The 27,264-nt window shown below is 42.8% G+C and overlaps 1 protein-coding gene across 2 annotated transcripts in view; it reads left to right on the top strand.

Moving 5' to 3' along the window:
- Positions 1-331: 331 nt before the first annotated feature.
- Positions 332-27,264, top strand: part of LOC109904432 (transcriptional repressor p66-beta-like) — a 41,736-nt gene continuing 14,803 nt past the window's right edge. The window contains exon 1 of one of the 2 annotated variants that reach the window (XM_031788682.1): positions 332-629. The gene's annotated coding sequence lies outside the window, so the exon portion shown is untranslated. The remainder of the gene's footprint in view (positions 630-27,264) is intronic. The other variant, XM_031788683.1, reaches the window with a different exon arrangement.

The raw sequence follows: 27,264 nt of genomic DNA, 5'->3' as shown, positions 1-27,264 counted from the left end.
TTGTATATAGACTATATATTATTTTGACAAAAATTGTGTTAAACAAGTTACAATTTGAAAAATATAAATTATATAACACCAAATTGATTTATTTAATTTCCGCTTTTACGCATATGATTTACTGCCGTATAGACAGACTATCAAGCGTTTAATCGGGTGTTCTTCTTGGTAGAAAAGCGATTCTACAAGTCACGAAAATACTAGGTTCAAGATGAGTCGTAGAAAGGGCATTGTTCCTCGGAGATCCAGTCGATGGCCATCGCTGAATGAAGAGGGACTTAATACTGTTGTCCACTCTTTATCTGTCAATGTAGTACGCTTGCCTTGTACTGCGGACACGGCGCCCATAACAAGCCATTTAGTTCCCATCATTTCAGTGCTTTTTGTCCCCTCCCCTCTAGACATAGACAAAAACACACACCTTATAATAATAGGGGCGCGCCTCCGACACAGCCGCCGACCAATAACCCGTCTGTCTGGGCTGAGACCAAGGGGATGAGCGCTCGTTGAGGCCCAATCAGAGCTTTTGTGTTGCCTGCCGGTGCCTGGTCGTGAGGAGCTACTGCAGCGCTTCAGGATCGGAAAGAGAACCCTGAGCTTGTGGAACCTGAGGGGTAAAGGCGAGTCAGGTGAGTCCGAGGATATGGATGAGGCCTAGCTAAAATGGAATATCATTTTTGAAATTGCGGCGGCAGGATTTGGATTCTTACGGGTGGTAGAGTGAACTCTACTTGGGGTAGTAATAATCACATCCAACGTTATAGCGGTGACTCAGGGGTAAATGTGGCGCAAAGACAAACAATACCATAGCATGGTTCGTATATTGATGCAAGTTTATTTGCAAGCCATCAACAACCAACGGTTGAAAGTGACTAATCAAGGTCTGGGATAATTTGATAGGCATTTTTTATACATGTCGCGCATTGTCATAAGGAACACATGTTAAAGAAACGAACGTTTTTAGAGAAATATCAAATATGCGGGTAATAGCAACATTGTAGTGAATATCTCAAATCCGTTTCATTGTTTCATCTCGAGTCTCTAGGGGTTAACTCATATTGGCGGAGAATGCTCTGTGTGCGCCCGGCAGGCTACACAAGCAGTGCATGTGCACACGGTAAAATCCTCCAAATATACCCACATTTTTCGCTTTAAAACCCCTTGTATTAAGATTATCCATGTGTACTACCAATATAGTGGTACTTGTAGACACAAGACCAAGCGGTAGTTTCACAGAGCTGTGTGGAGAGCGCAGCGAGTAGCCAAAGCTAGTGTGCATTGTAGTTGATGGCTGTACAATTAGAGGAAAAATCCGAAAATGCATCAGCCATGTATGTAAGTGAGGACGTGCTCTCAACTGGTTCCATATGCACGCAAATGGCTGCCTGACGCTTGACATGTAAGACTTGAAATTTAATTCACGCGAATGTATTTATTGATTGTAATCAACGGGCAGCCACTGATAAATGGCAGTAGATGCCTAGATGACGTTAGGAAAGAAACGCAAATTAGCTAATATGTGCTGGCTATTATTCTCGGTGCAGCTGAAAAGTCAATAGTGAGAGAGCGCCTAATTTATTTATATAGGTGGTTTGGGTAGAGCCAAGGCTACTGAACCGGGACAAGCTGAACTGTCTGATACTCATGCGGCTTTGGCAACATTTCGTGGCCCATATGTAGACTCACTTGCCAGGCAGCTTTTAGAAGAGACTAAATTGCAAAATACATTTGTTCCCAATGAGAATAGTCCTAACCCATTATATTAGCCTACTCAACTTCAGAATTACACAGGGGTATTCAGAATTACACAGGGGTATTCAGGTGCAATGTCATGTTATTTTTGAGTTAAAACTTCAGCCAAGAGGAAGTATTTTCTTTCAATCATATATGGAAAAAGAGATGCCTAACCAGCTGTATCTTTACCAATCCAACATATGCAAGAATGAAGGGTAAACACATCTAAACATGGATCCTGCATCGTGGGTCTTGTTGTCTGAAGATTTTATTTGTTTATTTACATTTCCCTTTGTCTTTATAAGCCTACAATACATTTTTGAGATGTATTTCACCTGTGCTTTGTCACCCACCAGACACTCAATTCTACCAGAAAAAAATATAGAAGTACAGTACTTTCTGAGCCCTGGAAAATCCAGTGCTCATTTCTGTCTACCTTTCTCTCTCTGTTTCTCTATGAATGAAAGTCTGCAGTCTATGAATGGTAGTCCCTGGTGTTGAACACTGTTGAGCAGTATGAATGGACGGTTACGGCACTGCTTTGTCAATGATGGAACAGCCATCGCCATGTCCTCCCAATGTGTATCACTCTACCATCCATCTGCTCCTTCCCACACTGTATTTGTATGGAGAAAGCTATGGCCCTGATCACACTCAACTACATGGGGTAGAAGAGGAATCCATTACAAATGTCTTGTCATTTTTGGGGGGTGGCTTTAGCATATGTGTGAATGCTGTCCCTGATATAGAGCATCGATAGTTCATAATCAAGGAGGGTTTACTCAGTTTAGGTAGCATGTGACATACAATGTTATTTATATATTTTATTTATTTGCAGTTCTTTAACACAATTGATGTGCTCCAGCAGACTGGAGCTGCCCATGAAGGGATTTCACAGTGTGCACACTTTTAATTTCCACGGTGCCTTATCGCAACTGACTGCCTGGTGTAGCAATGCCCATCAGGCCTCCGTCACTCGTCCTCCTGCATTTTTGATGCGACGTTGTGCCAAGATTCAACTCTTACAAATTCCCATCGTACAGATTCAGTTCCACAAAGAAAGGTCGAGCTGATGCCTTGTTAAACATTACACGGTTTGGTTTCTGTAGATGTGTATCATGAATGCAGTATTTCAGATCTATCACAAATCATGGCTAAGCCAGTCCCTTGGCTCAATAGAACCTACAGATGCCATTTTTATAATCTGGTAAAACTATCAGCCTCTGCATCTCATTTAAGGATAAGCAACTGCTTCCTCTCCTGGGAACAAATATGTTCCAAACAAACATGGCTTATAAGAAGATTGTAGGCCTATATCAGACAAACTCGACAGTTTATGTAGGCTTTATCATTTTTGGAGGGAAAGATCACAACAGAACTCAATGTAAGTGGCCTTGGCTCTGCTTCAGGATCATTGACCTTGGTCAAAAGAAAAAAGGTTAGAAAATAAACAGGCTGCCCTTTAAACACCCCCTTTGTTCAAACACAACAAAGTGACAGGCTCTAAATAAGCGACCAGTGCACCTGCGGTTGGGTAACAATAGACCAGGTGCCCTCCACTGATGTACTTAGGATCCAGCCACAATGACCCCTGATGAAAGGAGCATGTTGTGGTGGAGTCCCTCGCATATTGACTATCCTAATATTGATCTCATTACCTTTTTATAGGAAGGTATTTTTCTCACGTGGTGTGGGGAAAAAGTACAATGTTGATTGCACTCACCCATTGAGTCAGACACTCAGTGCTTGTTTCAAGAGACCCTCATTTTTGGTGTGTGTGTGATGACCCTACCACTGAGTTGGCATGTCCCGATTGACTCAACGGCCCTGGGTTTGGCAGGAGACTGGAACTCTCACAGATAAAGCCTGTGTGCCTTGACACCAGCTATTCACCAGCTGTTGGTTCCTGTACCCCTGCACATTGACTTGGTACCAGTACCCCATTGTATATAAACTCGTTAGTTATTTTGTTTATTTTCTTATTTTTTATTTTATTTATTTATTTTTTCAGCAAATATTTTCTTACTTTAAAAAAACAATCTGCATTGTTGGGTAAGGGTTTGTAAGTAAGCATTTCACGTTAAGGTCTACCTGTTGTATTCAGCGCAGGTGACATAAAATGTGATTAGATTCTATACAAAAGCAGAGTCATGACAACACCATTACCTCAGACTTTCCTATGACAGTGTACAGGAAGCTCTCTGCAAAATATCAACAGAGAGTGCCACTTATTGGTCTGGAGAAGCTATGGTTCAGTGGCTTTTCCACTTAAGTTTTTATCAGAGATGATTTTATGAGGAGGTAGGGTGAATTAGGACGGTAGCTGTAATTTTTTTTATTTAAAGGAGGTCAAATTTGCAGTTGTCAGTCGGCTTTGGTACCACTAGCTTTGCTATGTTATTGTCCAGCATTCAAGTAGGCCTATGTTATTTAAGCTCAAATACATTTGCAGTGCAAAAGGATTGTCATACCCAGCACACAGCCTGTGATATCTTCTGAAAGCTGCTGTGTCCAATGAAACGCCATCCTTGTGTTTTCAGCCGTGGAAGAGGGACCCCATTTAAAATCTATGCTCATTTAGGGGTCCATACTTACTTGAAATTAAGATATAAACGCTCTCCGTTTGAGGGGAGAGAAATCTGTGTAATTACATCTTAATCAGGAAAATGAAGTTTATTTAAGAATCCGCCCAAGTGAAAATCCTTTGAGGGGGAGAAGCCTTGTCGACAGTAGATTATTGATTGATATGTGCAATGTTAATGAATGTATGTGAAGTGTAGCAATAAACAAGGGATCCATCTTGCATAGCAACGTGTGTAAAACGAAAGGAGAGTGCAGAAAAATGTGTCCTCACAGGCTTCTATTTTTTTCTGACATGTCCAGTAACAATGTTTTTCCAACAATATTGCAGTTGATTCACAATGCGATTGTGCACATTGCAACCTGTACGGTAACTTAGTATTGAGAAAATCACTGTAATGCCGTGTTGGTTTTAGCCATTTTCTCGCTGTCCACAGGTCATGAAAGGTCAGCACAGCAAGTGATGTCCCCTTATTTGCATATATAGTTTATGGTTTAACCTTTAACCTATGCTGTTCCTTGAAATAATTATAATTGAAACCAGTCCCGGTTCAAGTTGGTGAGTATCAATGAAAAAGACTTCAATTTTAGTGAGAGCCAGGGCATTCCCAAAGAGGAGTGCCGGGCATGCATTGTGGGATACCCTTGCTTGTAATGTGCTTTCTGTTCAGTGTCGTGAAGTGTCGTGAACCAAAAATGTGTAGGTTATATGAAATCCCCAACAGCTGCAGGCTATACATACTCACACATAGCCATTGGTTTACCGAAAACCATTGTTTGAATATGGAAGTGAGATGGGAAAGTAATTGGCTAGTCTTTCCCACAGATATTACACAGGTATTGCATTGGCCTATTTGTTGTCAGTCAAAGAAAAAGGTACCTTTCCTACTCACCTTGGAATGCCCCTTCTTTTAACGGGGCCTTAGCCAGCAAACCCAGAAGAAGAGTATCAATTTAATTCAATAGCAGCATGGGATGTAATTGGTTTGCGAATGGGTCTCAAGAATGCATGGTTTTGCATGTTAAGTGTGTATGTTTGGCGTCACGGCCTTGTTAACACCTGAATGGGGGTGGCTGTGTTGTTCAGTGGGCTTCACGCGAGGCTGATTAAACCCTGTGCAGAAACAATCAGCCCAGATGAATGGCTCCCTGCGACGCTTAATTAGCAGACCTCCCCAACGTTTTTGCTCGATAAGCAAAACGCAGCTGTGGAACTCATGTGGAACACGTGGTCGCCAAGCATCACCAGGTCCCAGATGACTCGTACCCTTTCAGACAACTGCATACCACCCTGCATCTCACTGATGACTTGCCTCCAAAAGTAAGCAGGATTGGTGCTGGTAGGTCCCTGAATGGGTGACCAGATGCTGCTGGAAGTGGTGTTGTAGGGCCAGTAGGAGGCAGTCTTTCCTCTGGTCCCCCAAAAAAATCTCCCAATGCCCCAGGGCAGTGATTGAGGACATTACCCTCTGTAGGGTGCGGTCTTTCGGGTGGGACATTAAATGGGTGTCTTGACTCTCTGTGGTCACTAAAGATCCCATGGCACTTCTCGTAAGAGTAGGGGTGTTAACCCCGGCGTCCTGGCTAAATTCATACCATCATCGTCACCTAATCATCCCCAGCTTCCAATTGGCTCATTCATCCCCCCCCTCCTCTCCCCATTTAACTATTCCCCAGGCCGTTGCTGTAAATAATCATTTTTTTCTTAGTCATCTTATCTGGTAAAATACCCAAACCTTGCTGTGCTGGAATATGTCTTTTGCTTTCACATTGTCCTTTCCAGCAAAGATGGTGGATGTGTAACCAGTTCAGCCCAGTACCGTTCAGCTCAATAGTGTGAACAGAGTAGCCTGTAATTGGTTCGATCAGACAAAGTGAGACCTTTTTGAATGACTCCTTTCATAAGAACATTTTAGGTCCACAGGGGTCCTAATGCCACTGTGTTCTCTTGTGTTGAACCTCTGCCATTGTGTCAGTGACCATAAAGGTTAAATGCGTATGGCACCATGGTGGCTAATTGGCACCGTTGTTCTGGATGAGTAGTTTTGCCTCCCAGTAGGCTTTCACAACATCCCCATTTCTGGGTATTCCCTTTTGATTAATTGTGTTTTTTGTTTGTTAAGAGCTTAAAATGAAAATGAATTCACTGCAAAGGTAGGCTGGGAGGTGTGCATGAAGGGGATGAGTTGGGAAAATGAAAGGCTGATGGACTGAAGAAGAAGTGGTGTCTATGCTTGGTCCGGTTATCATTTGCATGACACTCAAATTAAGATGGATTGACAGTGGGAGGAACATGGAGGGATAACAACAAGGTTACATGAAATTTCTACTTTTTACATGACCATGTATAAAATACTGCTTTATAGACTTGTAGCATCTCCATGTAGATGAGGAGACAATTATGCAACAGTACCCTCTCAGACTTGGGTTGATGAAGAGAGGGGGTGATGTGTAGGCAGGTTTTGTATGTAGGAATTTCTATATTGGACTCAAGAGTCTGAAGTGACACTATATATTGACATAAGTAACTCTTCCCACCTGTCAATGAGAAGGTGTTTCCCTTCTTTTAACACTTCCCAGATCCGGCAGGAAGTAGAATCTCACATTTTCTTGCGGTAGATTGTGTGGCTGGTGTGCGTACGTTTCACATGTTTCAACCAAAAAAAGTAATTTGAAAATGACTTAGACGTAGTTACACCCTACAAAAATAATTTCAATTTTTTGGTGTCCCACGTCTTGTTAAATTAAGTGAATTTAATTGTCACTTTCTACAATGTTTTTTTGTCCACCAAAATATACCCTTCACACAAATCATACCACTTTGACGCTGTGACCTTTTGTGGAACGCGTATCCTGCCACGGCTTTGGCCTTTTCCCGCTCTTTTGACCTTTTTTCCCCCAATGTTGAACTTTTCCCAATGTTGACAGTCAGGACGTGTCCTGGCTGTCATGTGTATCATTCCCTGTCATCCAAACACTGTCCCCTTCACTGATTTGTAGGGATGTCTGTGCTGTTATGAGTCAACCAGAAAAGTAAAGTAGTAGTAACAGAATTGTTAACAGTGAACACCAGTCCAGAACACTTATACTGTAGTTTTCATTTCTTTGCTCTCTGTGTCCTAGTGTAAAGAGAACTAAGGCCAGTAGGTGAAGGAGACTCTATGGCGTCCATCTCAGATTCTTCTTCAGGACAGCGTTTCTCAATGTACAGTGCATTCATAAAGTATTCAGATCCCTTGACTTTTTCTACTGTTTTTTTATGTTAGACATATTTCTAAAATTTAAACAAAATCCTCATCAATCTACACACAATACCCCATAACGACAAAGCGATTTTTGCTAATTTATTAAAAGCAGAAATACCTTATTTAGATTCATATTCAGACCCTTTGCTATGAGACTAGAAATTGAGCTCCGGTGCATCCTGTTTGATTGGTGTCCACCTGTGGTAAATTAAATTGATTGGAAATGATTTGGAAAGGCACACACCTGTCTAATTTAAGGTCCCACAGTTGACAGTGCATGCAAAAACCAAGCCATGTGGTCGAAGGAATTGTCCGTAGAGCTCCAAGACAGGTTTGTGTCGACACAGATCTGGGGAAGGGTACCCAAAAATGTCTGCAGCGTTTAAGGTCCCCAAGAACACAGTGGCCTCCATCATTCTTAAATGGAAGAAGATTAGAACCACCAAGACTCTTCATAGTGCTGGCTGCCCGGCCAAACTGAGCAATCGGGGGAGAAGGGTCAGGGAGGTGACCAAGAACCGGATGGTCACTCTGACAGAGCTCTAGCGTTCCTCTGTGGAGATGGGAGAACCTTCCAGAAGGATAACCATCTCTGCAGCACTCCACCACTACACCAGCAATAACATCTGCTAAACGCATGTATGTGACCAATAAAATATGATTTGAGTGGCCAGACAGAAGTCACTTCTCAGTAAAAGGCACATCAAAGCCCACTTGGAGTTTCCTAAAGGCAACTAAAGGACTGTCAGACCATGAGAAACAAGATTCTCTGGTCTGATGAAACCAAGATTAAAGTCTTTGGCCTGAATGCCAAGCGTCACGTCTGTAGGAAACCTGGCACCATCCCTATGGTGAAGCATGGTGGTGGCAGCAGCAGCATGCTGTGGGGATGTTTTTCAGCGGCAGGGACTGGGACACTTGTCAGGATCGAGGCAAAGATGAACAGAGCAAAGTACAGAGAGATCCTTGATGAAAACCTGTGCCCCAGTTTGAGGTCTTGAGCGCTCTGGAGAAGATTCACCTTCCAACAGGACAACGACACTAAGCACACAGCCAAGACAACTCAGGCGTGGCTTCGGGACAAGTCTCAATGTCCTTGAGTGGCCCAGCCAGAGCCCAGACTTGAACCTGATCGAACATCTCTGGAGAGACTGAAAATAGCTTTGCAGCGACACTCCCCATTCAACCTGACAGAGCTTGAGAGGATCTGCAGAGAATGGGAGAAACTCTCCAAATACAGGTGTTCCAAGCTTGTAGTGTCACACCCAAGAAGACTCCAGGCTGTAATCGCTGTCAAAGGTGCTTCAGCAAAGCACTGAGTAAAGGGTCTGAATACTTATGTAAATGTAATATTTCCTTTTTTAAAATTCTTTATAAACTAGCATAAACCTGTTTTTGCGTTGTTAATATGGGGTGTTGTGTGTAGACTGAGGGGGAAAAAACTATTGAATCCATTTTAGAATAAGGCTGTAACTTAACAAAATATGGAAGTGAAGGAGTCTGAATACTTTCCAAATGCACTATATGTGTTTGATTCCAGCACTAGCCCACCTGATTCAACTAGTCAATTCAGCCGTTGATTCATTGAATCAGGTGTGCTGATGAGTGGTGGAATGGAACAAATATGTGCAATGTTTGGGGGTCCCTGAGGACCAGGTCTGGAAACACTGTCTTCATGTGACTATATGTCCTTCACCTGTGCTACTCACTAATGCTAATGATAATACAGGGCTATGTCCTCGTTGTCTTTAACCACAGCCCTCTCCCTCTCATATGAGCATGTTTATGCACTGGAACAGATAGCTATTCTGCCCCTTGAGATATTTCCTCATCATTGTCCTTTATGGCAGCATCAGCTGACCATGATGAGAACTACAGTTTGCCTTCTGCGGTAGGGCACCTTTGTGTGGTGGTGGCCAGACCTCAAATATTTTCTGTTTGTGGTGTCAGCCCACAGAAGGCATCGGAAACGAGCAAGATGTTTTCTTTGTAGCTCCCTTCTCTCTTCCTGTAACCTATTTTCACCTGGCCCTGTATAGTGGGATCTTGTGTTGTCCTTTTGTGTGTGAGTGTATACCAGTAAAGGATCAGAGGAGGAAGGGGAGGAACATCCTCCTCAGTTAATTTAATACACATTTAAATGGTAAAACATTTAAAGTTCACATTTTTAGATAACTATACTAAATATAATTACATGTCAACAAATAATTGATTAAAACACATTATTTGCAATGAAGGTCTACAGTAGCTTCAACAGCACTCTGTAGGGTAGCACCATGGTGTAGCCGGAGGAGTGCAAGCTTCCCTCCTCTAAGTACATTGACTTCAACACACAACCTAGGAGGAATATGGGTCTCATCCCCATCCATAGACTTGCACAGTAATTATGACAACTTCCAGAGGACGTCCTTCAGCCTATTCGAGCTCTTGCAGCATGAACTGACATGTTGTCCTCCCAATCAAAGGATCAGAGAATTAATCTAGTACTGAAAGCATAGATACAGCTAGCTAGCACTGCACGGTATAAATTGTGGTGAGGTAGTTGACTCAGAGAAAGACAATAGGTGAACAGTTTTGAACAAATTATTTTCTTCCAAAATAAAGAAGCTAGAGATTTTTTTCTTCTGTTTGACACTGTTTTACTCACTTAGCTAGCAAATGCAGCTAGCTAGTTTAGCACACTGAAACACCCTATTCAAACAGAGGGATGCTATGTTAGCTAGCTCGCTATAACTTTCCAACACAATACTGGAACTCTTCCAAGTCGAGGTAAACTTTTGGTATTACTAAATAATTGCCACCGGGGCCGCCGTTGTAACGGCTTAATGTACACTAACTTTACTGCAGGATTGTAAAGGGTTTACTAACGTGTTAGTTCTATTACGTTACTTTAGCTAATATGGTGGCAACGATGTAGGCTGTGTGTTGCGGTTTGGCTTGGAAAGGTATTTTCGTCTGGTCACAGCTGATTTGTTGTGACGTTACTTTAGCTAATATGGTGGCAACGATGTAGGCTGTGTGTTGCGGTTTGGCTTGGAAAGGTCTTTTCGTCTGGTCACAGCTGATTTGTTGTGCATTGAAGTACTCAAGCGAAGGGAGAATTTGAGAGGAGAGATGTGAGACGGAATACAATGTGGCTGCTATGAAAGTGAACTGTGTGATCAGGGGTGTATTCTTTCCGCCAATTCTGTTGAAAACGTTTCTGAAATGGAAGCCAACCACACAAAATGGGGATAAATATACCTGAATTTGTCCAATAGAAACTCTCGTTTGCAACTAATGATTACACCCTATATCAGCTAGATGCAGGCAAGAGAGTGCAAGGCATTATTGAATGTCACTGTCTGTCCAGTTCCCTACTCGGGGTGCGTGGCCCGTCACCGACACTCATTTAATGTGAGCGGTTTAGAGACGCACTCTCAGGGCTACCGATCCTGTCTTTGAGCAGTCCCAGAGATCCCAATATTTTCAAACATGTTTGATTTTATCAGAACAAAATCTGCAATGCTCTTGTAGTGTGAGATGTGCAATGACAAGTTTTTTGAGAATGGCGATCAGCAATAGCCAATGAGAGCTCGTCAAAGAAGCCTGTGAGAGGTTGTTTCGCGTCACCCAGAATTTGTAGACTCTCGAGCAGGAGCCATGACTATTAGTATGTGTTTGTACTTGCCTTTAACCAAAGCGTCTAATCAATCTAATCACATCATTGTTTTTTCGCAAGACAGCATGGTGGTATGGAGAATCCTCATGACCAAGTGAAGAATCTTGTAGTGTGTGACAACCCATCTGTGCCAGATCGTTGAGTGTGCGCACCACTACGTTGGCAAGACAAAAACATACAGGAAATACGGTCACTTAATGTGAGAGGCTCAACGACGTTAGGATTTTGAAAGTTGTGTAGTGTGCATCCGGCATAAGAGTATCAGTGGGGTCAGGGTTCACAGGGTTTAATGTAGAAAACCTGCCTGTATGTCTGTTTGGTGTGATGTGTTTCTTGTGCCTTTTTGTGTGCGTCTATAGGCATGTGTTGATGTCTTCACTGAAGACATCGATACCCTCACTGCCCCATTTTATAAATCTCACTGCTACCTCCGTCTCTCCAGATGGCCTATGTTCCAGCATTTTTTCCTATTGAATTTTTTTTTGTTTAAACAACGTATGCCCCACCCTGTGGTCTGAAGTTCCGCAATGATCCCTTTTTGTCAAGATGCCAGGTTTAGAATCAGCATCTTGCAAGAAGTAGATTTTCCTCTTTCTGCCCTGAAAGCACAGGGGCTACATTGCCCCCCCCCCCCCCTCCCCACTCCTCTCTCCCTCCCAACCTCACTCTGACTCTTTCTCTCTCCCTGTCTTCGTGTGACGTCCTGACCACTAACGGCTACATATTAAGAGATAATTCCATACCCTGAGGTTACAAACCGGCTTAGACTGGCTCGCTCGCATTTTGACTGCGCTGAGTACTCTGGGTAATAAAAAAATAAAAGTGAACAGAATTGTAACTCTGCTTTTTAAAGGAACAGGACACTAATTTATGCAAACAGTGACAAAGTTTGGGTGTTGGGTCTGAGAAACGCAACAGCCACATCCAGAAATACATATGGTGGCTTTAGTAGGCTACAGAGGTTCAACGCAGTTTGGTAATCGTGGGGTTAACCACACATTCTCAATGAACAAAACTCTATTCATTAGAGTAGACTTGTTTTCATGCTAAACCAATGACTTGGGATGGGTTCTGACTCAATGCCCTTTGTTCTACCCTTGCCTCTCCAATTCCTCCGTGAAGAGGCAGAGTACCTCGAATAGAAGTGTCACTAGTCAATGTTATGCAGTTACGTTACTGTAACGTAGGTCAGTGAGAATCCGGTGTCAGTGGACATCAGAATTAGTTCATCTGTATGCTGCCTAATGTATACGCCACAGTACTGTTTGTCAGCATGCATGTGTATGGCTCACTTAAAGTGAAAGGGTTCCATGGTTGACATATGCACACCAAAATCAGCATCTATGAAAGCACAACGTCATGTCCATATGACCCACACTCCGAAATGGAACCTATTTGTCTGAATACAGTGTCTTCAGAAAGTGTTCACACCCCTTGAATTTTTCCACATTATGTTGTGTTACAGCCTGAATTTTAAAATGGATTAAATATATATTTTTCTGTCATTGGTCTACACACAATACCCCATAATGTCAAAGTGAAGTTATGTTTTTTAAAATTTGTTACAAATTAATAAAAATGTAATGCAAAAATGTTGAGTCAAGGTATTCAACCCCTTTTGTTATGGTAGCCTAAATAATTTCAGGAGTAAACATAAGTTGCATGGACTTACTCTGTGTGTAATAATAGTGTTTAACCAGATTTATGATTGACTAACTCATCTCTATACCCCACAAATGCAATTATTTGTAAGGTCCCTCAGTCGAGCGGTACATTTCAACCACAAAGACCCAGGAAAGTTTTCCTATTTATTTTTATTTAACCTTTTTATTTAACTAGGCAAGTCATCACGCGAAGCATCCACAACTGTCAGTAAGAGTGTCCATGGTTGAGTCTTTGAATGAAGAGATTGAGATAAAAGTCTCCAGTTTGAGTGTTTGTTGCAGCTCGTTCCAGTCGCTAGCTGCAGCGAACTGAGAAGACGAGCGACCCAGGGATGTGTGCTTTGGGGACCTTTAACTGAATGTGACTGGCAGAACGGGTGTTGAATGAGGACTGCAGTAGATATCTCAGATAGGAGCGAGTGAGGCCTAAGAGGGTTTTATAAATAAGCATCAACCAGTGGGTCTTGCGACAGGTATACAGCGATGACCAGTTTACAGAGGAGTATAGAGTGCAGTGATGTGTCCTATAAGGAGCATTGGTGGCAAATCTGATAGCCGAATGGTAATGAACATCTAGCCGCTCGAGAGCATCCTTACCTGCCGATCTATAAATGATGTCTCCGTAATCTAGCATGGGTAGGATCGTCATCTGAATCAGGGTTAGTTTGGCAGCTGGGGTGAAAGAGGAGCGGTTACGATAAAGGAAACCAAGTCTAGATTTAACTTTAGCTTTGATATGTGCTGAGAGAAGGACAATGTACTGTCTAGCCATACTCCCAAGTACTTGTATGAGGTGACAACCTCAAGCTCTAAACCCTCCGAGGTAGTAATCACACCTGTGGGGAGAGGGGCATTTTTCTTACCAAACCCCACAACCTTGTTCTGAACATCTCCAAAACAAAGGTAAAGGGTAGAGAGAGCTTGTTGAACACTAAGAAAGATTTGTTGTGGAGCATTTAACACAGCTGGCCCCTCCCCAGAATGAGTAGAAGACTGTATCATCTGTATATAATTGGATGTGAGAGCTTCCTACTGCCTGAGCTATGTTGTTGATGTAAATTGAGAGTGGGGTCAAGGATTGAGCCTTGGGGTACTCCCTTGGTGACAGGCAGTGGCTGAGACAGCAGATTTTCTGACTATATACACTGCACTGTTTTTTGGGGTGTCAAGTTTCAGGAGCTCCTTTAGCACCTCTGACTCAGTGACTGCCTGCAGGGAGAAACTTTGTAGCGGAGCAGAGGGAAAAGAGGGGAGAAGCATCGGGGATAGTCGCATTAGAAGGAGTGGGAGATGAGGAAATGTTGGACGGGCAAGGAGGCATGGCTGAGTCAAATAGGAATCCTGACTTCATGATGTGGTGATTAGAGCTCAACCATGTGCTTCTTGTCAGTAACAACCAGATCAACTTTAAGGGACATGAGCAGCTGTGAACAGAAGGGTTTATACTCCAGGTCTTTAACCATTTTCCAGAACGGTTAAAGTTCTCTCTCTTGGGTTTAGACCCACAGAGAGAGAACTGCTCCTTAAAGTAACTAACTCTGGCCTTCCGGATAGCCTGAGTGCACTTATTTCTCATTTGCCTGAAAGAAAGCCAGTCAGCCTGAGTATGCGTGTTCCAAGCCTTTCGCCAAATGAAATTCTTGAGGTGGAGTAACTCTGCAAAATCACGGTCAAACCAGGGGCCGAACCTATTTTTATTTTTTATTCTCATTTTCTTTATGGGGGCTTGTTTGTTAACAATATCACTGAAAATATCAAAAAAGAAGGTCCAAGTGTTTTCGACAGAGGGGATCAAGCTGATTCTATATCATTTTACAGAGGCCAGTTCATGAAGGAAGGCTTACTCATTAAAGTTTTTTAGCAATCGTCTATGACAAATCAGGACAGGTTGTTTCGCTGAGCAGCCATTACAAACACAGGCTGTAAAACAGGGATCACTAAGGTATCAGTCTGGTGTTTTCTGTAATGACCTATCAGGATTATTTGTGAGGATAACATCAAGAAGAGTAGCCTTTCCTGGGTGTTTGGAGTCATACCTTGTGGGATTGGTAATAATCTGAGGAAGATTTACAGAGTCCCATTGCTTTAGGACTTGATTTTAAGCAATGCATTGCAAAGAAGTGCACCTATTGGTAGATGAGTAAATGTATAAAAAAACAGACATTGAATATCATGGAGCATGGTGACGTTGTTAATTACACTTTGGATGGTGTATCATTACACCCAGTCATTACAAAGATACAGGCATCCTTCCTAACCATTGCCAGAGAGGAAGGAAACTGCTCAGGGATTTAATTAGGCCAATAGTGACTTTAAAACCATTACAGAGTTTAATGGCTGTGATAACTGAAGATGGATCAACACCATTGTAGTTACTCCACAATACTAACCTAATTGACAGTGTGAAAAGAAGGAAACCTGTACAGAATACAAATATTACAAAACATGTACCTGTTTGCAACAAGGCACTAAAGAAATCCTGCAAAAAATGTGGCAAAGCAATTCACTTTGTCCTGAATAGAATGTGTTATGTTTGGGGCAAATCAAATACAACACATTACGGAGTACCACTCTCCCATATTTTCAAGCATATTGGTGGCTGCATCATGTTATGGGTATGCTTGTAATCATTAATGACTGGAGAGTTTTTCAGGATAAAAAAAATAAACGAAATGGAGCTAAGCACAGGCAAAATCCTAGAGGAAAGCCTGATTCAGTCTGCTTTCCAACAGACACTGGGAGATGAATTTATCTGTTCAGCAAGACGATAACCTAAAATACAAGGCCAAACCTACACTGGAGTTCCTTACCAAGAAGACAGTGAATGTTCCTGAGTGGCCGAGATGCAGTTTTGAATGAAATCTACTTGAAAATCTATGGCGAGACCTTAAATGGTTGTCTAGCAATGATCAACAACCAATTTGTCAGAGCTTCAAGAATTTTTCAAAAAATAATGGGCAAATGTTGCGCAATCCAGGTGTGGAAAGCTTTGAGACTTACCCAGAAAGACTCATGGCTATAATCACTGCCAAAGATGCTTCTACAAAGTATTGACTAGGGTGTAAATACTTTTGTAAATGAGATATTTCTGTATTTTCAATAGATTTGCAACAATTTCTAAAAACATGTTTTCACTTTATCATTATGGGGTATTGTGTGTAGATGGGTGAGGGGAGAACATCTATTTAATCTATTTTGAATTGAGGCTGTAACACAACAAAAGGTGGAAGCATTCATACCCCTTGACTTATTTCTGAAGGCACTGTAGGCCGGAAAACAGCGTGATGTTTCAGTGGAGACCGCTATGGAGTTAAATAATAATTCTTAAAAAAATGAATTTGACATTAAATCATTTTGGATAAAATGTATAACACTTTGAAAATTGTCAGTTTAATATTCACTCCTCGGTACCCAGTCATTTCTTCCTGGTTTTCCTGGAAGGGCTGAATAAAATATATGTTCTATCGAAATGAATGTAGTGATTTCCCATTCAGGTTCAATGTAGAGAAGTTACTGGAGCTGAAGGTAGAGTAACCAATGTCATCACGATCCCAGTATATACTAAACATTTGTCCAACATGTTGGTTGTATTGTGGTATATGGTGCTTAGGGTAACACTGAATATCCCACACCTGTCTTTGAGACGACACATTTTGTTAATGGGCATTCTTCCCATCTGATCTTTGTGGCCATGGATTGTCATTTATGCTTTTCCAAAATGGAATAATGGAAACTAGCCTATTTAATAGGGCCTGAGCTAGTGTATGCTCATCTTATGGAAGGGGAAAAAACACATTGTTTGGTGTCCTTTCAATAGGCGTACAGATTGTCTGTCTGTATTTTGGCCTGACCTGCATTGCCTTCTTTATAACGTGTGCTCCAGCAGTGGATAACTGGTTCTGTGGGAACCATGACCCATTGAGTTCTGGACCCATTTGTTCTCTGCTAGGTAACCTAAACTCATTGGATCCTGGACCCATTTAGTGTGTGATTGGTAACCATGGCCCATTGGGTTCTGGACCCATTTAGTGTGTGATTTGTAACCATGGCCCATTGGGTTCTCATCTGTTACCGTCCGTATAGTAGTCTCCAAACACCCAGACTGTGAGGCAGACTTATTTGAAGGAAATCCTCTGTTGTGTTCATTTGGCACCAACTGGAAGAAAACTGACTTAACTGAAAGGAGGGACCACATGGATGTTTTTACGTTGCAAAAAATATTTCCAACCTATATTTTAAAACTGATGAACACAGCCATGGTTGAGGATTCATTCCTCTTCCAGATAGTGTTGCTGCTTACCATGGATGGTCCATCAAGGCCACTGTTGAGCTCCGCCATGTCAGTCAGCTACCTCGGGGCTCACGTTTGGCTCTTTGTCTCCCAACTTCACACCCCCACACACTTCTTCCCCTTTGCCCGCTGCCCAGCCCCACCTCCCCACCACCACTACCACCCTCCTCCTCCCTAGCCACCCCTCCCTCGGGCGACAGTGTAACAGGAATTGATTACTGGCATGGCTTGAAAATAGAAGGGGGTCGGTTGTCGTGGCAACTACCACAATGAGCGGTTGTCTTGTTTAATGAAGACCAGAGGTGTGTTTAAGTGTTGTGCCTGAGCAGGGGTGGTGGGAACGGGAGGTGTGTATCGATGCGAGACGCGTACATTTGGTGTTGAGTATCTTTGATGTTTGGTGTTCTGTAGATGGCTCGTATTTTATGTTGTTGTGCAGGTGTGCACATATGTGTTTTTTATATATATATAAAAACACATATCTGCACACCAACATAAAATACAAGCCATCTACTATATGTATATATATATGTATATGTTTATATTTATTTGGAAGCCCACCTCTCGATGCCATATTTATGTGGATGTTGTTGCTTCTGAGATGTGAGACTGATTTTCTCTGTCAGTCTAGCTCTTGATAGGCTTACTCAACCTGAGGGTATATAAACAAGAACCACCAATATGAAATAAGATGCTATAAGTCTGTCAACATCTCACAGTTGCAGTGCTTACTATTGGCTTCAATCCTACATCTTGTTATCCATAACTCCTGAGCAGTTCAAGCCAACCAATTACAACTCTGTGGCCATGGGCGCCATCCGCCTAATTGGCCTCATTAGTGTCAGAAACTAACCGTATGCAAATTCTGGTCATATTCCCAGCAGCCCCCAGATCTGAGTAATATATGGCAGGGCTGCCAGTGTGTGGGTTGATCAGGATGTAGGTGCAATTAATACATTAACCAATGAGCTTAACCGCGGCGCTCCTGCCCAGAACTTCCATTGGCTTTTCAAAGCTGCTGTGCAGTTTTTGTTTAGTTTTTTCCTGTTCCCAGACATATCTTCATCAGCACAACAATTGTGATACGGTTGGCCTCAAATTCCCTTCCAACAACAAACATTCTCGTTGTAGAATACCAATAAGTATTTTAGTAGTTTGCTAGCACTTTGTTGTTTTCATGGCAACTAAATCACCCAATAATGTGACACAAAACTAGCTACCAGTGATGAGAACCTGCATTGGACTTAAATGGGCTCATGTCACTGCTCTGTCTGAGGCTGTATTAACATTCGTTATCTTAATGTATGCTAAAAGAGCATAATAAATGTGATCTATGGACTGCCACTTCTTGTCCAACTAATGTGACCTTTACCTGTGATCTGTATGTACCATACCCACAGCACTGACAGTTCTTCCAGACAATATGTATTTTAAATGTGTAGACTTTGTGTTGATGGATTGTATTATTTATTTGTAAATGGTTTCACATAAGTCGGCATTAGCTGCTATTGATACCATGTAATGTCGCCTTATCGAAATTGTAGCTTGTAGCTCAGAATCAATTTATCCACTACCATCACCAGTTTTGTTTTTCTTTGTAGTTGCACAACGATTAGCGCAAAAAGCCAAGCTAACAGTATACCTCCCAGCAACTCTTAAAGCTAATCGGTGCATTGTTCCAAGTCCCTGCCTTGCCTTAGTGTTCCAGTGAATTTGTTAATAATCATTTTTAAACAGAGTTGGTGACTGATAAAATGGGGTTGTCTACATCTCTTCTACATTTGCTTGAGGTATGGGATTTAGACGCTCTCTCTGTATGTTTCCACCACTGTCTTTCTGCCTACAACATTTGCCGATTCCGTAGTGTAATCTTATCTCTTTTGCATACAACTGCATCAAGAGATTCATTCCAATCAGAAGACCAATGCCAATCATAGTATTGATTTCTATAAACTAGATTACCGTTTTGTTTTCAATCAATGTTGATTTTTGGGTCACCAATCCTGGAAACCAATACAAGGTTAGATAATTACTAACAAGGAATGGGTTTCGGGCTCTTGTAGGAAAGCTCTGTAGAAACCAAGCTTTGGCCTCAAATGAAGCACTGGAACTCTACATCTCTGGCATTTTGGCGCTGCGAACCGTAAGCTCAAGTTCCCCAATAATGCATTTCCCTTAACTATAAGCACTATAAAAGCAAGAAGGGTGGATGGATGGATCATCTGCAAATGCTATTAAACCGAAGAGATTTTGAGTGAAATGGAGGGAAGGCAGAAATAGGACTTCTGCAACCCCAGCGTTTCTGACCCTTTATGGTGTTTTGTCACCTGTGATCGTCTCCTGTGGAGTTACGAGGCACAGGAATGGCTGCAGTATGAGATCATGAAGCCAGTGTCTGCTGCTGAAGTAATATTTCTGCTTTATGTGCCCTTGGGGATGTTGCACTCTCATCTAGTGCGTTGTCGCCTGTGAAAGCGAGCTCACTGTGTCTCGGCTCTGCTTTGCAGAACCCCATAGGACTGCTATCCTAATCACAAATGATTGGCTGTTTGTCGTGCTGACCTTCAACCCTGAGCAGGGCAGCTAAACCATTTTAAATCTGGACTTTGTCTCCATTGTGCAGAAATACAGGTCTGCCGCCGATTTTGAAAATCATAAATATCCCTCAGAAGTTCGGAGCAACCAGCTACACTAATGAAAATAGGCCCTTATCTGATCCCTTGATACTAGGGTTGTAAACAGCCTGTGGAATTCAGAGGTACTCAAAATCTGAGGATACGTGAGGGATACTCGTGGGTCACTGCCAATTTTAAAAACACCAGTCACGTGTAGGAAGCATTTTTCAGCAACGGAAATCTGTCAAGTGATATGACCTACACATGATGTCAGGTGTCATTATTACAATAGCATTATTGCAATGTTCAGCTGGTTAGTAAATGTTCACCAGTTTGAGAAAGCTTCATTGGATGTCTTTCAGAAATCCATAAATCACAATGGAGAGCCAGTATTTCTACGTTCCTTGTTATCCCTCATACAGTTTTATATTTATCTGTGGCACAAGCACAACAACCTATGTCTATGGCTACCCTGCTTTGGAACTAGGAATGTGAAACTGGAGATTGGTCAGACATCAATGGCTATGGGCACTGAGCTCAAATTTGAAAGATTTCTGCCCTATAGCCTCAGAGAAACTGACTCAACACTTCTCTTTTCACTTCACAGTAGTGCTGAGTGATTTAGTGCTATTTGAAGTCAGTTCGGTTTCCATTCGATTATTAAAAAATAATCACGGTTTTCACTTTTGATTATTTGGGTTGAATGCTGTAACACAGAATAAAACAATTAATACATGTGCATGATTGTAGTGACGGCCCATTGCTGCTTATCACTTATTAACCATCATTTATTCACATTACCTTAATAAAATATTTCAGTTGTTGTGTTTGTTCGTTTTATTTGATGACTTATTTGATTCCAAGTCATCATCATTTCTATAGAGCTGCTGCCTATGCTGTCTGACAATCACTGTTTTGTAGTTCTTTTAAGTACAGTGCCTTCGTAAACTATTCAGACCCCTTCACTTTCTCCCAATTTTGTTACGTTACAGCCTTTATTCTAAAGTTGATTAACTTGTTTTTCCTTTCCTCGAAAGTGAGCTCAGTTACATCCTGTGTCCACTGACCATCCTTGAGATGTTTCTACAACTTGATTGTAGTCCACCTGTGGCAAATTCAATTGATTTGGAAAGGCACACACCTGTCTATATAAGGTCCCACAGTTTACAGCGCAAAAAAACAAGCCATGAGGTCGAATAAATTTTCAGTAGAGCCCTGAGACAGGATTGTGTCGAGGCACAGATCTGGGGAAGGGTACCAAAAAAATACTGCAGCATTGGAAGTTCTCCAAGAACACAGTGGTCTCTATCATTCTTAAATGGAAGAAGTTTGGAACCACCTAGACTCTTCCTAGTGCTGGCCGCCTGGCCAAACTGAGTAATCGGGGGAGAAGGGCCTTGGTCAGAAAGGCGACCAAGAACTCAATGGTCACTTTGGGTGAGCTCCAGAGTTCCTCTGGTGGAGTGCTGCAGAGATGGTTGTCCTTCTGGAAGGTTCTCACATCTCCAATCAGGCATTTAGGGTAGAGTGGCCAGATGGAAGCCACTCCTCAGTAAATGGCACATGACAGCCTGCTTGGAGTTTGCCAAAAGGCACCTAAAGGCCTCCCAGACCATGAGAAACAAGATTCTCTGGTCTGATGAAATCAAGATGGAACTCTTTGGCCTGAATACCAAGTGTCACATCTGAAGGAAACATGGCACCATCCCTACAGTGAAGCATGGTGGTGGCAGCATCATACTGTGAGAGTGTTTTTCAGCGGCAGGAACTGGGAGACTAGTCAAGATCGAGGGAATGATGACCGGAGCAAAGTATAGAGAGATCCTTGATGAAAACCTGCTCCAGAGCGCTCAGGACCTCAGACTGGGGCGAAGGTTCACCTTCCAACAGGACTACTACCATGAGCACGCAACAAAGACAACGCAGGAGTGGCTATGGGACAAGTCTCGGAATGTCCTTGAGTGGCCCAGCCAGAGCCCAGACTTGAACCCGATCTAACATCTCCGGAGACACCTGAAAATAGCTGTGCAGCAACGCTCCCCATCCAACCTGACAGAGCTTGAGAGGATCTGCAAAAAAGAATGGGAGAAACTCCCCAAATACAAGCATGTGCCAAGCCTGTAGTGTCATACCCAAGAAGACTCTAGGATGTAATCACTGAGAAAAGTGCTTCAACAAAGTACTGAGTAAAGGATCTGAATACTTATGTAAATGTGATATTTCCTGTTATTAAAAAAATAAAAAAAAGACCAAAAACATGTTTTCTTTGTCATTATGGGGTAATGTGTGTAGATTGAAGAGAGAAAAAAACAATTCAATCAATTTGAGAATAATTTTAACGAAATGTGGAAAAAGTCAAGGGGTCTGAATACTTTCATGAATGCTCTATACCAACTATCAATCACTTAGATCATGTGAAGCAACAGCTGCTCTCTATATCCCCTCACAATCACACGTTCTTCTGTCTCTTCAGTAGCAGGCATAAAAGAAACACAGACCAGACAAATAGATGCACAATGGATTATGGTAATTGCAGTTAATTACCACGTTTTGTGTGCTAAACTATGTAGAATATTGGCCACATCTCCCTACTACATTGCACAGTTCAGTCTGGATCTAATGTATCAACAAAAAATAACATTGTGAGCATTGAAATCTCATAAAATAAACAAACAAAATTGAGTTCAAATAATTTAACCAATTTAGGTCAAGTTAATTTTATAAAAATAACCTAAATGTTGGTTAATCACTCAGCATTACTTCACAGAACATTACAAATAGGCACCTATACCTCAACCGCATGAACTTAGTCTTTGGAGAAATGCCATGAAACGCTGTAATACGACTTTGATTTGAAGTCTGTGGATTATGCAAGCTAGTTAATAAATTAGACTCCTGATTTCAGCATATGTACATAGTAGTGCCTCCAAACCACATAAAAGGCCAAGTGGGTATAGCAGGACTGGATCATGCGTTTCCAGAAAGAGCCCAGCAGCCACCCGCATCCCCAGACACTTGCAATGCTCACCCTGTCTGACCCTGTGACAAGGCTTTAATAACTCCTAACTGGGTCACAGCCCACAGCCTTGTGATTCTATACATTACTTAAAGGCGTAACCGTAACTTTTATACGGTCATGAGGATAACTGTTATGATACTGATAATGACAAATATGTGCATTTAACAAGGGTAAGTGTCCACTTGGGTTATGGCGACGGCGGCCATTTTGTATGCCCGTAACGCTCGCTTGGCATCCGATGCGGTGAAGAGGAATGATTAATTGAGCCAATTGAGCTGGTGGGTGATCAGACGAGCTGGATGGGTAGAGCCAGAGATTTTTGGGAGTTTGGCCAGATCACAGGATGGAGATGAGGGGGCGGGGTGGTGATGGCAAACCCCCCCCCCCCCCCCGCCCCCTGCGCCTCTGCGATAAGCGCCCCCACCATCAGACGAAACGAATTGTTTCAAAAAATGAAATTCGAAAAAGAGGAAGATCTCATAGTCTTGTGTGAAGTTGAGTCAGAAGGAGGTGAAGAATTTCCCTGTCTTCTCCCTCAGTCTCTCTCTTTCTCGCTCTCTCTCTCACCCTGGATAAAAGATGTGGTGCCACCAGCGTGTTGGGGACGGTGAGGTGCAGGAGTTGCATCAGCCAAATTAATTGTCATGATGCAGATCATGCGTGAAATGAGCTGCAGATTCCACCGTGTGGTTGCAAATGGTCTTATTACTATTGTACCCCACCATCTGGCATTTGTCCTGTTTGGTCAACTCTCCAAACCAGTTATGCCAAGCAGCATTGGTAGACCGATTGTGCAGACATGTCTGGATGTGGTGGATTCTTGGGGTGCCCCCCCCCCCCCAAAAAAAAAGAGGCGGACATTTTGGCGTGTGTGCATGCTCTGATCTGATCGACAGGCAGCAGTGGCGTGCGCATAAAGAAAATGGTGTGTGTCGGTGGGGGGATGGGCGACGGGGGGAATTAAGGGTTGGCATTATGTCAGGGTAGCGTGTCAGAGCGCTCATCTTTTTTTCTGCTCAATCTTCCTCTATCTGCCTACCCATCCCCTACCTCTCTTCCCCACACACACACACTTTTTTTTAGATAAGGGTAGTGTAATGAAAATGCATTCCTAAAAATAAAAAAAAGCCAGTTGTGTGGGTCAGTACCTTCAGTACCTTCGAGGGGCCCCCAGAAAGTAAGTATGTGTGTTTCTTTTTACAACTACGGGGAGAGGGGAAAAAAATGTACTTTTTTGGGGGGGGGGGGAAGGGTGCAGGAGAAGGGAGGGGTCGCTTATGCACACTTCTTTGTGGTGTGGCACAGCTGTAGTAGAATGCCGAAGAGGAGGGGGAGGGTGGATGAGGGGGGTTACAAAAGAGTGCCTTATGTTGGCATGGCCTGTTAATTCCCTGTGTACTGAATTTTTGGGGTAGGAGGCCCCTCTTGCCCTCCGTCTCCTCACTGTCACTGTGGTCCGACTATGCTACTTGTAACAACCACTGTGTGTGTGTGTGTGTGTGCATTGCTGTGGAATCCCTCTGGATTGATGGCGACGTGAGGTGAGGAACTCTATACAGAGAGAAGGGTGGGGGTTAAAGGAAAAATTGCGATTTGGGGTAAAGGGGATGATGTTCTTTTCTCAAATTGTCTCTCCTCCCTCTCTCGCTCTCCCTCTCGTACAGTCTCTTTCTTTCTTTTCGATTCTCTTAGCTGCTGCTGCATTGGCTGGCAAAGTGCCCAAAGCTTTGAGTCTGGCATGGAGTGCGCGTGTGCAGGAGGGAGGGGGGGGGGGGGGGGGGGGGGGGGGGGGGGGGGGGGCAGCAGAGGTTGAGCGCAGGGGTGTTCATTTTAGGCGGAAGGATAAGGGGGAAAGGGTTGTTGGGTAGAAAGAGTCTGGTTTGTGTAGCAGCTGACTGAAACAGTCATTATATTATGTAAAGGCGGACGGGGGCACTGTGGGGGGGAGGATGGGGGGGGAGACTGACGTGCACCACAGTAGCCACTCTGATTGGCTCGGGCCAGTGCCATTGTTGGCCATGCACGTGCTTGTGCTTTCTTTTTTCCCTTCTTCTTCCTCTGTCTCTCATTAGAGGTGGGTGGCTTGGCATGGAGGTTGCAAGGGTGTTTATTTATTTTTTTACACGAAATGGAGACTGTGATTCGCATCATGCCTTTGAGGCATCCAAAATGAAACGAGGTGAATGTGCACTTGCATTGAGTCCCTATTATTGAGGAGGGGATAGTAGGTTATCATTAAACATTCCACTTTTTTTTTTAAGGAACTGCTTCAGATCTGGAGATGATAATATTGAGATGTAACAGAATGACAGGCTGAATGGATTTAATGGTGCCAGACAGAAGAATAAGATAATGCTATAGATGAGGGGGAATGATAAAACGACACCACAAGGAATAATCCGCTATCAGGGAAGTGATAAAGTGATTTAAAAGGGGCCAATTAAATCTCTATTTGAATTCCAATTGAGGAGGCTCTCGTTACATGACATTTTTGTAGAGTTAGATGTTGTGCCCTTGGGATTAATTAGTGATGGTTCCTGTACAATGCTGCAAGTGAACTACTATTGCTGATGGCTCAGTCTTACAAAGGTCAGTTCAAAGCAGGTGTTTGCGTACTGTGACCCTTTGAGGGACAAATAAATCTAACGAGATTCAGTGTTGAAGTTGAGAACATTTTGGACTCTAACTTGTAGAAAAGAGTATCTGCGAACAATGCACATTTCAGTAATTTAATGTGCCAAGCTGTTGGTCTTACAAAGACCTTTGTCAGAGTATCTGATTGTCTCTAATAGTTTAAAACAGAATGGGACTGTTTTGAGAAGCCAGAGAAACAGACTTTCCCTTGAGGCGCTTGTCCTCTACATTGCCCTTCACTTGGCGAGTGTGTTCTGAGAGTTGTGTGTTCAGGAGCTCAGATCCAGATCCTTTTTGTAACACAGTTCGATGTCTGACTCCATGTTTGTAGGTAAATGTGATTTTGAAACAGCCCCATGTATAGATGAGACACTCATCTATGCTTTGGAAGGTTCTTTGTGATAAGGTTATTCTATTTTGGCAGTTGGGATCCATTTGTCTTTGAGACCATTTAACATCTGGACATTACTTTACTAGTGGTGGAGTCTTTCTTCGGTTTCAAGTTTTGTGAGACTCATTTGAACCAGGATTGAAACCTCGGTTCTAAAGCAATAGGCAAAAAACGGAATACTTCACAAGAAAGTAGACTGTTGGAATGCATTGTGAGGACCAAGGATTCATTGGAACACAGCCACCAGTCTTTGGTGGAAGTCTGCTCGCTGTTGACTTTCGGTCAGAGGTCCTTTGGGGTATCTGGAGACTGTTTTTCGTACCGTACCTCGTCAAACGCCTCCATTTCTGTGAGGTCAGATGCGAATCAGACCCCATCAGTCAACATGGCTGAACACAGAGCAGTTAGTCTAGCAGCCTCTGTGCCTGTCACCAAGGGGAATAAGGTCAGAGCGTCAGTGGTAACACTACCATAATAATGCTACTGTATAACTTATAGGCCCTGAAGCATTCCCCTGTGAAAAGGTATTATTTTTCATTTACATAACAGAACTGGAAGGTTAACAGTTACGACACACATGGACTCCTGTTGTGATGGGGAAGCGTCATATGACGGAACACCTGCATTGAGGTGGTACGTGTGACTACAGATGAGGCATCACCCATGGTGCTACTACTACAGCACTGTTTGACTGTTGGTGCAGTGCACTCATATATGCATCACTGAAGGCCTCCTCTGTTATTAAGAATGAGCTCGGCTCTCCGCGCGCATTGTCTGAATACGAATCTAGATAGTTTCTTAATTGGGATGGTTTTTCATCTGATGCTGTCTATCTGCAATGGAAATCCATACAGATATGCTGCCAGGGAAAACCTAGATTTTTTTTGGTTGTTGTAGAAATCTTAAGGTATTTCCCGGATTTTCTAACTTAACATCCATAGATTTAAATGTACTCCGCAGGGTGTCACCAACATCTTGTGCTTTTGATCTGCAGGTGTTTATTTTCTGCATGTCTTTTGCTCCTTTTTAACGTCTTTGTATTTTGACTGCAATCTTGTGTTTTGTCTACTTGTAGACAGCGGAGAGGTTTTTGTAAGTTCATTTCTGAATTGTGTGCTTTTTACCTCAGAAAGTCCTCTCTATGCAGAGCAAGATTTCTAGGAACCAATGCAGACGTCAGAGCACTCACTGTGCAGTGCAACACCTGATAGTAATGCACTTAATCTCAGGCTTGCTGTCTATGCTGACTGGAATACAAATGTATTGGGCAGATAGGGAGTTGCCAGTAGACAAAAGCCGACGCACACTGTCTAGTGCGTCTGTCCTCGGGCCATCCATAGCCCACCCAAGCGAGCGTAACCTAGTGTGACTAGCACGCACACACATGATCATTTAGATCACTTGTACGTGACATGGTCAAACCCGAGCAG

The sequence above is a fragment of the Oncorhynchus kisutch genome, linkage group LG14 (assembly GCF_002021735.2).
Source record: "Oncorhynchus kisutch isolate 150728-3 linkage group LG14, Okis_V2, whole genome shotgun sequence".
NCBI classification, from domain to species: Eukaryota; Metazoa; Chordata; class Actinopteri; order Salmoniformes; family Salmonidae; genus Oncorhynchus; species Oncorhynchus kisutch.
The sequence above is the reverse complement of the archived record's forward strand: the minus strand, read 5'-3'. Positions and strand labels throughout refer to the sequence as shown.